Below are 15,016 nucleotides of genomic sequence, written 5' to 3' on the forward strand. Positions count from 1 at the left end.
CTTTCGGTACGAGCGAAAATCCCATTTCACTTACGAGAATTAACTTCGAGCCAACCGGTCGGGATTGCAACGATACAACGAGCAAGGACTAGGCCCGAACCGGAAAGAAGACGAAACGATTGACGGAAATAGAGGAAAATGAAGTTCACCAGCTCTTTTTCGCGCATAATTATCCTATCTCGTATCGAACCTGGACCCGCTAAGCACGATTTCAGGTGCTTCGCCCGGAACACGAAGTTTCCCGCGATTGCAGGACATGGCTACACCAGGCTGGTAGACGGCAAAAGAAGAGGATACCCACATTTTTTAAATGCTAACATTCAGCAATTTAGAAAATGGGGAGGCAACCCCTTTTACCGAGCGAAAATCGTGCCTAGGGGAATCCACTCGACTCCTCGACAGGGTTAACACACGCAGTGCGTGTGGCTGTAGACGAGCAAAGAGAAGGGACCCATTGACGACCATTCCGAGCAATCGATCGAGTTCTAACTAATTCGGGCCGAATCACTTGACGAAGCACGAAGCACAAGTGTACGTTGCATAGCAACGTGTGCAAACTCGAAACATCCCAGTTAGTTGGCATCGGAAGTAGAGACTCGTGACAATAAGGAAATTGGGATTTTTATACGAAAAGTTCAACGCGGAAGCGCGAAAACGCGACGACGCGAGAATACTACAACGCGGAAATGCGGTAACGAAATGCCGCCGTCCGCGACATGTTGACGGCACCGACGATGGAAAGTCGATGACGCAATGTAACTCTTTTATTAAAACGATAATCTCGTTTAAGAACGCCAAAAAGAACGCGGTAGAACGTGGTGTTTTCGCAACCGTAATTTATTAATTTATTTATGAATATTTTCCGATACGAAATTCGTAAATATAACTGAAAAAACAAATTATTAAATTCATAATAATTAACTCGCGATCCTATAATATCGAAGGTTGTCGTCAAATTTTGTGATAGCTAATATGTAATCGTTGACTTGTCACATCGAATCTTCACACTCTTATTCGATAATTCTTTATATTTGATTAGCAATATTTAGGAATATTATCTGACGAGAGGGACAGCGATAAAATTCTTTTGTTAAAACGGTAATCTTTTATAAGGACGCGAAAAGAACGCGAAAAGAACCCAGATAGAACGCAGAAAGAACCCGGAAAGAACGCGAAAAGAACGCGGAAAGAACGCGAAAAGAACGCGGAAAGAATGCGGAAAGAACGCGGAAAGAACACGGTATTTTCGTAATCATAATTTAATAATTTATTTTAAGAATATTCAGCTCCGCGCGATATGGAATTCATAAATAGATAAATCTAACGGAAAGCATATCATTAAATTTATAAGAATTGACTCGCGATTCTATAACAAAGGCGTCCGTCAAATTTTATAACGCTTATATTTAATCATTAATTTAGCATCGAATTTTTACATTTTATATAAAAATTTTCCGAATTTATTAATGACTCTTTGATATGAAAATATAAATATAGTTACTCTTTTATGAATATTTAAAGAATATATACTATAAAAATAAATATGTTAATTTAATGAATTACTATTATATAATCATTATACGTATACTTTGGATAATTTTTCGTGTAATTTACATAAGAATGTATTTACGCAATTTACAATCTTCTTAAACATTAATAATTTTGCAATTTCTTTTAGTATTCCTGAAAATAATTTTAATAATTTAAATTAATAATTTAAATATTTTCATTTTTTTAGCATTTTTAAAAATAAATTCAATTTAATTTTTTAAACTGAAATAAAGCCAAATTACAAATTTCTCTATATTATATTAGACTGCTAACACGGCCATATCTCATATGATAAAATGTAAAACAAAGGCAACCATTTATAACTGGACAGAATTTATACCGGGTATCACAGAATTTAACATAACATAACTATCGCTCTCGAAAGATGCAATTGTAATTTATATGAGTATCGATTGTATATTTATTTTAATAATTGCTGGTTATTGCTTATATTTATTTAAATACTATATTTTAATATTTTAACTACTTATGTTCATTTTAATCACTATCTCGTAGAAGTTATATTTATTTTAATAAAGGCCGGCAAAAATTGACAGTACGACATAATATGTATATTAATCTAATCTGTATATGTATATCCTGCCCAAATGTAAATGGTTATCCTGGCTTCATCTGTTAGCAGCCTGGTATAATATATAAAATTCTTATAATATAAAAGTCTCTGTGCAGATTACCAATAAAAATTGATTGATATTATAATAATATATGTAATTAATAAATTTTTATAGTAACGCATAATTTATAATAAAATATAAAATTAATATGTGTATAACATTTATCATATTACATTTATCACATTACAAATTATTTCATTAATTAATCATTTGGCTTTACATTAAGTTTAAAAACAATATCTACAACAAATGTTGTAATGGATGAGCTAATAAGAAATTAGAGTAAGATAAGCGAATAAGATAAATGCGCGTTATAAGCGAATAAATTAGCATTAGATGTAATTGATACAATTTTTAGTGTTCTTTATTTTTAATAAATTAGGTAAAATCTATACAAAAATAATCTTTTCTCTATCTTTTTTCTTTATAATTAAAATACTGCAATATATTTTCGCAATGGATGCAATATATTTCGAATGAATTTATTAAAAGTTATTTAATTTAATCTATTCTAGCTCATCCATTTTAAGGCAACGGATTTATCTATAATCTCTATGAATCCGTTACTTTAAAATTAAATAAAAGTTTTTATCACTTACCGGAGCATTGATGTGCCACAGCGGAGTTGTCATTATCGAAGTTACGTTGTCTGTAACATACAAATATAAAATTCATTTATAACAAAGCTCAAAATTCAATCAATATTTCAAAAAATTATTATTGTGCGGAATTTCATATCCGGTGTGTAAAATAATAAGCAGATATAAACACGTGGGAAGATTTTATAAATTTTAAAATTACTTTTTAAATAGAAATTTTTATATATGATTTTTATAAAAATCTTTCTCTCTAATTTTTTCTTTAATTCCTTTAAATTATAAGAACGAATTATTGTGCGTACGATTTATAACAATTGATATACAAATAATAAATATTCACCATCAGGTTGCTTCGCCGATGCAAGATGCCTCTCCCAGACCTCCTCCTCCTATCACAATAGTTTTTGTTGGTCTATAACATACAAAGAAGATTCAAATTGTAATCATGGTCAAAAAATTATTATTATATGCATTTAATTTTATATCCGACGCACATAAATAATAAGCAGATAAACAATTTTATAAATTTTGAAAAAAATTCTATTAATAAGTAATAATTTAATAATTCTATCAAAAGCTATTCGAACGTAGAAACTTTTAAATTACAGTTTTTATGTAAAAATTTCTCTCTTTTTCTCTTCTTTAAGTCATATAAATAAAAAATCAAATTACGCGATTAATTACTTAATTTAAATCGCGCATACGCAATTAATAAATAATTATATATAAGCGATAATTTATTTACCATAGAGTTGCTTTACAGGTGCCTGATGCCTCTCCCAGGCCTCCTTCTCTTCTCATGTTGTTGACGCGCGATACTTTCAACGGCACTCCCGCACTCACGAGCGATATTTTTATATCGCTATTTTCGCTATTTTACGCGCGAATACTTAATGATTTTCGCACTATTTCGATGCGATTAAAAATTTTATATTTGATCGCGCGATGTAATTTTATATTTGATCGCGAGATGTACCTGGAAGTAGAGACTCGTGACAATAAATGAAATTGGGATTTTATATGAAAAGTCCAAAAGTTCCGCGAAAACGCGACGACGCGAGAATACTACAACGCGAAAACGCGGTAACGAAGCGCTTGCCGTCCGCGGCACGTTGACGGCACCGACGACGCGAAAGGGTACTTAGCTTCCCATTCAAGCACCTTAAGATTTATCATAAATAGAAAAATTTAAGATAAACCTCAAGGCACCATCCAAGTACTAAGCCCTCCCACCGCGACAAGGTGTACCCCATGGGAGGGTTATATTATATATAATTTTATATATAATATAATATATAATTTATTTCGTAATATACTATATAAATTTTAATTTGCAAATATAAACGATAAATAAAAATATAAGAGATAAGAGAAAATCTATTATATAAAACAATGTTCAAAATAATTGATTTTAAAACTAATTATTGCACGCAATTAATTTTTACTTTTAAGTAGATATATTTTAATGTTATAAATTGCGTAATTACAAAATAATTTATATTTTTTAGATATAAACTTTTAAAAATATGATGAATAAAAAAATTTCTTTTTTTTTCTATTTTTTCTATGTTACAATTTAAAGTCACTATTGAATCACAATTAAAGAAATAAAACCAAACGAGAAATATGTAAATTTTGAATATATTGTTACGTCCGCGGCGGCGACTTTGAGATATCGAAGCGCGTTCAACACAATCGGGCACTCGCGGACCGCGTAAAATAACAACATACTTTTAATGGAAATTAAGAACTTTAATTAAAAACACAGAATACACAAACAATGAATAATAACAGGGGAAATCTCGCGATAACGACCCGTAATGTAAAACGCGTCCGAATAGCTTGACAGCTATTCTTCGACTCAGCTGACCATCGTTGTTATACAACAATAAATACGATTGATAAATAATTTATATATTGTTGCGTTCGCGGAACGATATATATCGAACTCGCGCGACACAATCGATCGGCACACGCTGACGCTCGCGCAAATAATAACGCGGTTTAAGATATAAAAACTTTAATAAACCACGAGTAACATACAAGAATTCAGAATAATTGTAAAACGGATCACAGATAGACGCGCGTCCGCACAGCTTGACAGCTGGGATCATTGTCAAACTCTTTGATCGTCGTTGTTTATAACAACATCTTGACAATGCGCGCGAAAATGATCTTCCGTCGACGTACTTCCCGCCGAAAGAATTCAACAGGTGGCGAATACATCCAGGGGGATGGGACGTGGGGACGTAACAATATAATAAATAATGAATGTGATGAATAATTAAAATATTAATGACTTACATCATATCTTATTGATCCATCCATTTCCAAGACCTCCTTTTTTCTTTTGCTTTCTTCGCTTTTTCCTCGTGGCACTTCAATCCTCGTTACACTTATTTAAATTCCTCGTTGCACTTACACTCATACACGAAAAGTTCCGCGTTGCACTTGCAATTGTGTTTAGAGAAAGAATTTGATAATATATGGAACGTCTCACATCACTACTTCACTGCTCAAGAGCCACTGAACGAATGATCGTAAGTCAGAAATATTACCGCGGTACTGTTTATATCGCCAAGATTGACTATGTCAAGGAAGAATTTAATAATACATGAAACGTCACTACTTTATTGCTCAAGAGCCACTGAGCGAATGATCGTAAATCAGAAACATTACCGCGGTACTGTTTATATCGCCAAGGTTGACTATGGAAAGAAAGAATTTGATAATATATGAAACGTCACTACTTTATTGCTCAAGGTTCTGTGCGAATGATAATAAAGCCGTGTAAGGTATGAGCAATAGCGCGATACTGTTTATCAAGGTTGAACACGGTATTATTGATAATTCTCTCGTTGCCGAAATATTTTCTGTAATATAAAATATTCGCGCGCGGAATATTAAATTATAGAAGTATTTTAATTTATTGATTTAAATTAATTATTTTTTAACAATTTATCACGGAGCCTTTATATATATATATATATATATATATATATATATATATATATATTGTTTACGTTGTAAAAGTCGAACATTATGTTATTGATAATTCGTCGAAATATTTTATATACTATAAAATATACACGAGCGGAATATTAAATTATAGAAGTATTTTAAATCTTAAAAAATAAAATATATCACACCCTGCCGGAAAATGTAGAAATTCTTAAAAATAGAATTCGTAACGCATGTGCGGAGATCACTTCTCTCATGATAAGTCGAGTGAAAGAAAATTTCATGTGCAGAATTGCTTTATGTTTAGAAGAAGATGGTGGTTATATTGAACATTTATTATAATTTATTACATGTAAAGATCAAGAATATTTGTTATTATAAGTATATTTTATTATATTTGTTTATTATATTTTTTACTATATTTTTTCAAATTTATTTATTAAATTTACGTTCTGTCTCTTTTTCTTCCATTTTATTCAAAAATATTATATAATTAATATAATGTTGCTACCGCGTCGCTTGAGATATATATATATATATATATATATATATATATATATATATATATATATATATATGTATATATCTCAAGCGACGCGGTAGCGTCGCGACGCCAAGTACATAAAAACACAGGTCCAAGTATTGAGTTGAGAGTCATATATATATATATATATATATATATATATATATATATATATATATAATTATGGTATCTCTCTTAGTCTGACTCTTCCCCTTTGACCTGTCCGGCATGGGTAACCCTACCAGTAACTACGACCGATATTCATAATCTTCTTATATTTAAGATCATCTTAAGTAAAGCTTGAAAATGTTATACGATCATTTTATTAGCCGAATGAAATCTTAAGCACTTAAGAGATGATTTTAAATATAAGAATAATCTATATGTGAATATCGGTGTACGTTACTGCCGGCATAGCTCTCAGGTAAATTTTTTTTAATTTTATTTTTTTATTTTCTTTCAATACAAAGTTTAATACAAAAGTTAATGTAAAATATAATATAATTTGAAACGTAATACAAAATAATTTATAACATGGAATAATTTATTACACGAAAATGTCCAAAATATATGTATAATATTTTATAATATAAAATTTACTAAAAATTTTTACATAGTCCAGACAAGACTGATTAGCGATGATTCCCTAAGATTATTGAAATTTTAATATATTTTCCTTAGCATTAAAGTAATATTTAAAAAATTTTAATGATCACCTAAAATAACCCTAACAATCCTACTTCTTGAAAGGAATATTAAAAAAATTTTAATTTATAGTTTAATTTATAGTTTATAATAAAACATTATATTTTCATTATAAAAATAATATATAATATAATTAAATTTCTATTCATATATATAATATATATTCATAAATATCTGAAAAAAATAACTTTCTTAATATCTTCAATATTAAACTTTAATAATATAAGCTATTTAGATAAATTTATATAAATATAATTAATGAAATACAATTAATGAAATTACTCTTATAATAGATATAAACATATAAATTTTGTAAAAATTATTATTTAAATTAAAACCATAAATATATAAATAAATAAATATATAAATATATAAATTTTATAAAAATTATTATTTAAAAATATTATTTAAATTAAAACCTTTTATAAATTTTAATAATAAATCCTTTTCTATAAATTTTACTCATTCTTTATCTATTTTAAATCTTTCTATTCCTATATTTAAAAATGGCTTATAAATTCATAAATATACTAAATTTATCCATATTAAACTAAAAAAATATCTTAATATATAAATTTGTATTTTAAATTTTTCATATTTTATACATAAAATTTGCAAAAAAATTTGTATTAAAAATATAAAAATACTATAAAAATTATTTTGTGTTAACAATTTAATTTTCATCCTCAAATAAATGAAATACCTATAAAAAAACACTTAAAAAGATATTGACCTAAAAATTCTTAATATTAATAATATAATTATTGAAATATTTATTAATCTGTTTTCCCTAATATTATTTAACCCTATATTTCCTGACTCTTTAAAAAATACATAATATATTAATCACCTAAATTAATCACATTATAGCCCTAACAATCCTTTACTTCTTTCTCTTGAAAGAAAAATTTAAAAAATCTTAATGATCACCTAATAATCCTAACAATCCTACTTCTCGATTAAGTGAAATTATTCGAGGAGAGCCTATCTCTAATCACGTATATTTTAATTACGTGCCCTTATTACATTTCCGTGTGCCCTAACCGCGTACTCTAATCGCGTGAAAAAATGTCCGACATTACGTACTATTATACGTAAAGCTTTTCTTCAGGCCAGTTGAACTTACTTTTCGTTGATCCTGGCCACTTTCTCGCTCGATCTCTAATCAGAGATCGAAAAAGGAGATAAACACTCCTTCTTTTGCCGACTAATTACCGGCAAATGAGCGTAAACATTACACGCTCATCGTAATGATCGCTCGATTTTACGATCGCTCGTTAAATATTTGAATATAACTTTACTTTAACTGAAATAAAGCCAAATTACTACAAATTTCTATATATTATATTTTCTAATAAAATATAAAATTAATGTGTGTGTATGACTTTTATCAAATTATTTAATTAATTAATCATTTGGCTTTATATTAAGTTAAAGTGAAGTTTAAAAAAACAATATCTATAAACAAATTCTACGATGGATGAGCTATAAGAAATTAGAATAAAATAAGTGCGCGTTATAAGAATAAAGTAGCATCAAAAATTGATAAAATTGATAAAATTATTAATGCGTGTTCTTTATTTAATAAATTAGACAAAATCTTTACAAAAAATTTTCTTTCCTTGATTCTCTTTTTTTAATTAATACTTCAATATATTTTCGCAATGGATGCAAAGCATTTCGAAAGAATTTATTAAAAGTTATTTAATTTAATTTATCCTAGCTCATCCATTTTAAGGCAACGGATTTATCTATAATCTACAATCTACAATCTACAATCTACAATCTCAATCTACATCTACATCTACATCTACAATCTCTACGAATCCGTTACCTTAAAGTTAACTAAAAGTTTTTCTCACTCACCGGCACTGAAGCGCAACAGCGGAGTTGTTGTTTTCGAAGCTACGTTGTCTATAACATACAAATATAAAACTCATTTATATTAATGCTCACAAAATGCAATCAATATTTCAAAAAATTTTTATCGCGCGGAATTTTATATCTGATGTGTAAAATAATAAGCAGAGATAAACACGTGTGGAAAAAGTTTATAAATTTTTGAAACTGTTTTTTAAATGGAAAGTTTTATATGACTTTTATAAAAATCTTTCTCTCTAATTTTCTCTTTCTCTAATTCATTTAAATAATAAGACCGAATTATTGTGCATACGATTTATAACAATTGCTATACAAATAATAAATATTCACCATCAGGTTGCTCCGCCGATGCAAGATGCCTCTCCCAGGCCTCCTTCTCCTCTCATGTTGTTGGCGCGCGATACTTTTAACGGCACTCCCGCACTCACGAGCGATATTTTTATATCGCTATTTTCGCTATTTTACGCGCGATACTGAACGGCACTCCCGCACTATTTTGGTACGATTAAAAATTTGGTCGCGCGATGTATATATTTAATATATATATACTTTCAACGACACTCCCGGTTTCGGTACGAGCGAAAATCCCATTTCATTTCACGAGAATCAACTTCGAGCCAACAGGTCGGAAATGCAACGATACAACGAGCAAAGATTAGGCCCGAACCGGAAAGAAGACAAAACGATTGACGGAATAGAGGCGAATGAAGTTCACCAGCTCTTTTTCGCGCATAATTATCCTATCTCGTATCGAACCTGGACCCGCTAAGCACGATTTCAGGTGACCCGCATGGATGCTATATCACTAGCGCAGTACACAAGGCTGGTAGACGGTAAAAGAAGAGGATACCCACATTTTTTAAATGCTAACAATCAGCAATTTAGAAAATGGGGAGGCAACCCCTTTTACCGAGCGAAAATCGTGTCTAGGGGAATCCACTCGACAGAGTCTCGACAGGGTTAACACACGCAGTGCGTGTGGCTGTAGACGAGCAAAGAGAAGGGACCCATTAACGACCATTCCGAACAATCGATCGAGTTCTAACCGATTCGGGCCAAATCAATTGACGAAGCAGAGCGTGTCCATCACTAAGCCGATCGAGCGCGAAGCTCGAACCCGCGCGCCCATGCACATTTCGTACTGGACATACGTTCTGCGCGGCCGGCATCACCAAGTGCCACGATGCACAAGGCGCGAGTACGTTGCATAGCAACAACTCGATGAAACATCCCAGTTAGTTGGCGTCGGAAGGAGAAACTCGTTGACAAAAACGAAATTGGGATTTTGAAAACGCGAAAACGCGATAACGCGAGGATGCTAAACGCGAAAACGCGGTGACGAAACGTCGCCGTCCGCGGCACGTTGACGGCACCGACGACGCGAAAGGGTACTTAGCTTCCCCTTCAGGCTCCTTAAGATTTATCATAAATAGAAAAATTTAAGATAAACCTCAAGGCACCATCCAAGTACTAAGCCCTCCCACCGCGACAAGGTGTACCCCATGGGAGGGTTATATTATATATAATTTTATATATAATATAATACATAATTTGAAATTTATTTTGTAATATAGTACATAAATTTAAATTCGCAAATATAAACGATAAATGAAAATATAAAGAATAAGAGAACATCTATTATACAAAGCAATGTTCAAAATAATTGATTTTAAACCTAATTATTGCGCGCAATTAATTTTTACATTTTTACTTTTAAATAGATATATTTTAATATTATAAACTGCGTAATTACAAAATAATTTATATTTCTTAGATATAAACTTTTAAAAATATGATAAATAAAAAAATTTCTATTTTTTTATATATGAAATATTTAAATAAATATATTAATTTGAAATGTTTTATAAAAAATAAAAGTGTCTGAAAATATTAATTAATAAAAAATTTTATAAATGTTTTAATTATTTTAAAATGAAATGGAATATTTTTTATAAGTATATGTATTATATATGTTACAATTTAAAATCACTATTAAATCACAATCAAAGAAATAAAACGAAACGAGAAATATGTATATTTTGAATATATATATTATTGATAAATAATTTATATATTGTTGCGTCCGCGGAACGCGGTATATATCGAACGCGATATATATCGAACGCGATATATATCGAACGCGCGCGACACAATCGGCATACGCTAACGCTCGTGCACTCGTAAATAATAACGCAGTTTAAGGTGCACAAGAATTTTAATAAATCGCGAGTAATATACAAGAATTCAGAATAATCGTAAAACGGATCACAAATAGATGCGCCTCCGCACAACTTGACAGCTGGGCTTAGACTCTCTGACAGTCGTTGTTTATAACAATATCTTGACAACGCACGCGAAAACGATCTTCTTCGAAAGAATTCAACGGTGACGAATACATTCAGCGGGACGGGACGCGGGGACGCAACAATATAATAAATAATGAATGTGATAAATAATTTATATTAATGACTTACATCATATCTTATTGATCCATCCACTTCCAAAACCTCCTTTTTTCTTTTGCTTTCTTCGCTTTTTCCTCGTGGCACTTCAATCCTCGTTACACTCATTTGAATTCCTCGTTGCACTTACACTTATACACGAAAAGTTCCGCGTTGCACTTGCAATTGTGTTTAAAGAAAGAATTTGATAATATATGGAACGTCTCACATCACTACTTCACTGCTCAAGAGCCACTGAGCGAATGATCGTAAGTCAGAAATATTATCGCGGTACTGTTTATATCACCAAGGTTGACTATGTAAAGGAAGAATTTGATAATACATGAAACGTCACTACTTTATTGCTCAAGAGCCACTGAGCGAATGATCGTAAATCAGAAACATTACCGCGATACTGTTTATATCGCCAAGGTTGACTATGGAAAGAAAGAATTTGATAATATATGAAACGTCACTACTTTATTGCTCAAAGTTACTGCGAATGATCGTAAGTCAAAAACATTATCGCGATACTGTTTATATCGCCAACCTAGGTCGACTTATACTATGTTATTGTTATAATTCGTCGTTGAAATATTTTATGAATGATTGCCGATTAAGAAAATTTAAATTGGTCATCGTTAAGGAAATTATTTTAATAAACATTAATAATCGAAAGATTATAACAAAATTAATTCTTTTATCTTCTTTTATGTACTCCCGTTTCAATTTTTATTCGCAGTAATTAATGATTGCGATTCAATAAGGATTTATCGTTGCGATACAATTTTATCATAAGTTATCGTTCGTCGTTTATCATAAGTTAATTAATTTCTAATTATTAATAATTATATCAAATTATGTTTCGATATTAATCGTAATCGTGTTTAGAAAAAAATTCGACAATATGCGAAGCGTTTCGCACTACTACTTTATTGCTCGAGTGTCACCGTGCGAATGATAACAAAGCCGTAACATATTAATAATAGCACGCTATTGTTTATATTGCGTGCTATTATTAATATGTTACGGCTTTGTTATCATTCGCACGGTGACACTCGAGCAATAAAGTAGTAGTGCGAAACGCTTCGCATATTGTCGAATTTTTTTCTAAACACGATTACGATTAATATCGAAACATAATTTGATATAATTATTAATAATTAGAAATTAATTAACTTATGATAAACGACGAACCAAAGTCTAACACCGTGTTATTGATTAATTCGTTGCCGAAATATTTTACGTACTATAACATATACATGAAAATATTAAATTGTAAAAGATTTTCAATTTATAGATTAATTAAACGATTATTTATTAAACAATTAATTAACATACAAAGCATTTATATATATATATATATATATATATATATATATATATATATACATATGTATATTTCGCATCATTATTTTACTGCTCGAATGTCACCGAGCAAATGATAGCAAAACCATAACATACAAACAATAGCACGCTATTGTTTACGTTGTAAAAGTCGAACATTATGTTATTGATAATTCATCGAAATATTTTATATATTATAAAATATACACGAGCGGAATATTAAATTATAGAAGTATTTTAAATCTTAAAAAATAAAATATATTTATAACAATATCTTGACAACGCACGCGAAAACGATCTTCTTCGAAAGAATTCAACGGGTGACGAATACATTCAGCGGGACGGGACGCGGGGACGCAACAATATAATAAATAATGAATGTGATAAATAATTTATATTAATGACTTACATCATATCTTATTGATCCATCCACTTCCAAAACCTCCTTTTTTCTTTTGCTTCCGTCGCTCTTTTCTCGTGGCACTGTAATCCTCGTTGCACTTACACTTATTCACGAAAAGTTCCTCGTTGCACTTGCAATTGTGTTTAGAGAAAGAATTTGATAATATATGAAACGTCTCACATCACTACTTCACTGCTCAAGAGCCACTGAACGAATGATCGTAAGTCAAGAACATTACCGCGGTACTGTTTATATCGCCAGGGTCGACTATGGAAAGAAAGAATTTGATAATATATGGAACGTCACTACTTTATTGCTCAAGGTTCTGTGCGAATGATAATAAAGCCGTGTAAGGTATTAGCAATAGCGCGATACTGTTTATCAAGGTTGAACACGGTATTATTGATAATTCTCTCGTTGCCGAAATATTTTCTGTAATATAAAATATTCGCGCGCGGAATATTAAATTATAGAAGTATTTTAATTTATTGATTTAAATTAATTATTTTTTAACAATTTATCACGGAGCCTTTCGTTATGCTATTTATTTGCATCTATAATTTGATTGTTTTACTTTGTATTCTCTCATAATCCAAATTATTTTTAGATTTTCAAGTAGAACGATAAAGTAACACGGATGAAATATATTTGTGACTCTAGGTATTGAAATAATAATTATTGTCCGTAAAGATCGCAACGATCGAAGCAATAATTTAACATTTTGGATTTCTATCATTTAATCGATTCTCGATTAAATTGTACATTGTTTAATTAACAAGGATTGTTAAAATTTAAGGTATTGGTCGAAATATAATTAATTCTAATATTGTTAATGAAATATAATAAGCATCAATGATCGAAAGTTCATAATATAATTAAGTCTCTTATCCTCATTTATGTATATTTTGTTTCAATTTTTAATCACGGTAATGAATGATTGCGATTTGATAAAGATTTATAGTTGCGATACAGTTTTATGTGGTGAATTAATTTTTAATTAATTAATTTATATTAATATTTAAAGCAAATTATGTTTCGATACTAATTGTAATCGTGTTTAGTAAAAAAATTACAATACAATACGAAACGTTTCTCACCACTATCTTATTACTCGAGAGTCACCGTGCGAATGATGACAAGCCGAAACATAGCGCGCTACTGTTTATATTTTATATTGCCAAAGTCGAACACCGTGTTATCAATAATTCGTTGCCAAAATATTTTATATATTATAAAATGTACATTAACGCGGAATATTAAATTAATGAAGTATTTTAATTTATTGATTAAAATTGATTATTTATTAAACAATTTATCCTTTCATTATGCTAATTATTTGCATCTATATCGAATTATAATTCGATTGATTTACTTCGTGTTCTCTCACAATCCAAATTACATTTAGATTGTCAAGTAGAATGATAAAGTAACACGGATGAAATATATTTGTGACTCTAAATATTATAATAATTATTATTGTCCGTAAAAATCGCAACGATCGAAGTAATTATTTAATATTTTGGATTTCTATCATTTAATCGATTTTCGATTAAATTGTATATTGTTTAATAACAAGGTTTGAGAAAATTATTAAAGCTTTAACATAGTGCGCTACTGTTTATTTTTTGAATTGCCAAAGTCGAACACCGTGTTATCGATAATTCGTTGCCGAAATATTTTATATATTATAAAATATACGCTAACGCGGAATATTAAATTATAGAAGTATTTTCATTAATTAATTAAAATTGATTATTTATTAAATAACTTATCACGGAACCTTTCGTTATGTTAATTATTTGAATTTATTCGATTATTTTATTTTCAAAGTCAAATTCTATAATATTTAGTTTTGCATTTTAGAAGACTGACTTAGAGTGAGCTAAATAAATAAATAAATAAATAAATAAAAAATAAATAAATGATGTTGAGAAGAAAAAGAACACACATAAATAAATAAATAAATAATA

At 29.7% G+C, this 15,016-nt stretch overlaps 1 long non-coding RNA gene across 1 annotated transcript; it reads right to left on the reverse strand.

The window, feature by feature from the left end:
- Positions 1-1,567: 1,567 nt before the first annotated feature.
- LOC145961035 (uncharacterized) lies at positions 1,568-4,026 on the reverse strand. Its single transcript, XR_014435546.1, has 4 exons — positions 3,531-4,026; positions 3,126-3,197; positions 2,786-2,835; positions 1,568-1,683 (listed from the first exon to the last, which is right to left on the reverse strand). It is a non-coding gene; the product is annotated as an uncharacterized LOC145961035 (long non-coding RNA).
- Positions 4,027-15,016: the final 10,990 nt, after the last annotated feature.

Source organism: Camponotus vicinus, unplaced genomic scaffold, assembly GCF_025532165.1.
Source record: "Camponotus vicinus isolate PSW18456_S1 unplaced genomic scaffold, iyCamVici1.0 SCAF_10, whole genome shotgun sequence".
NCBI classification, from domain to species: domain Eukaryota; kingdom Metazoa; phylum Arthropoda; class Insecta; order Hymenoptera; family Formicidae; genus Camponotus; species Camponotus vicinus.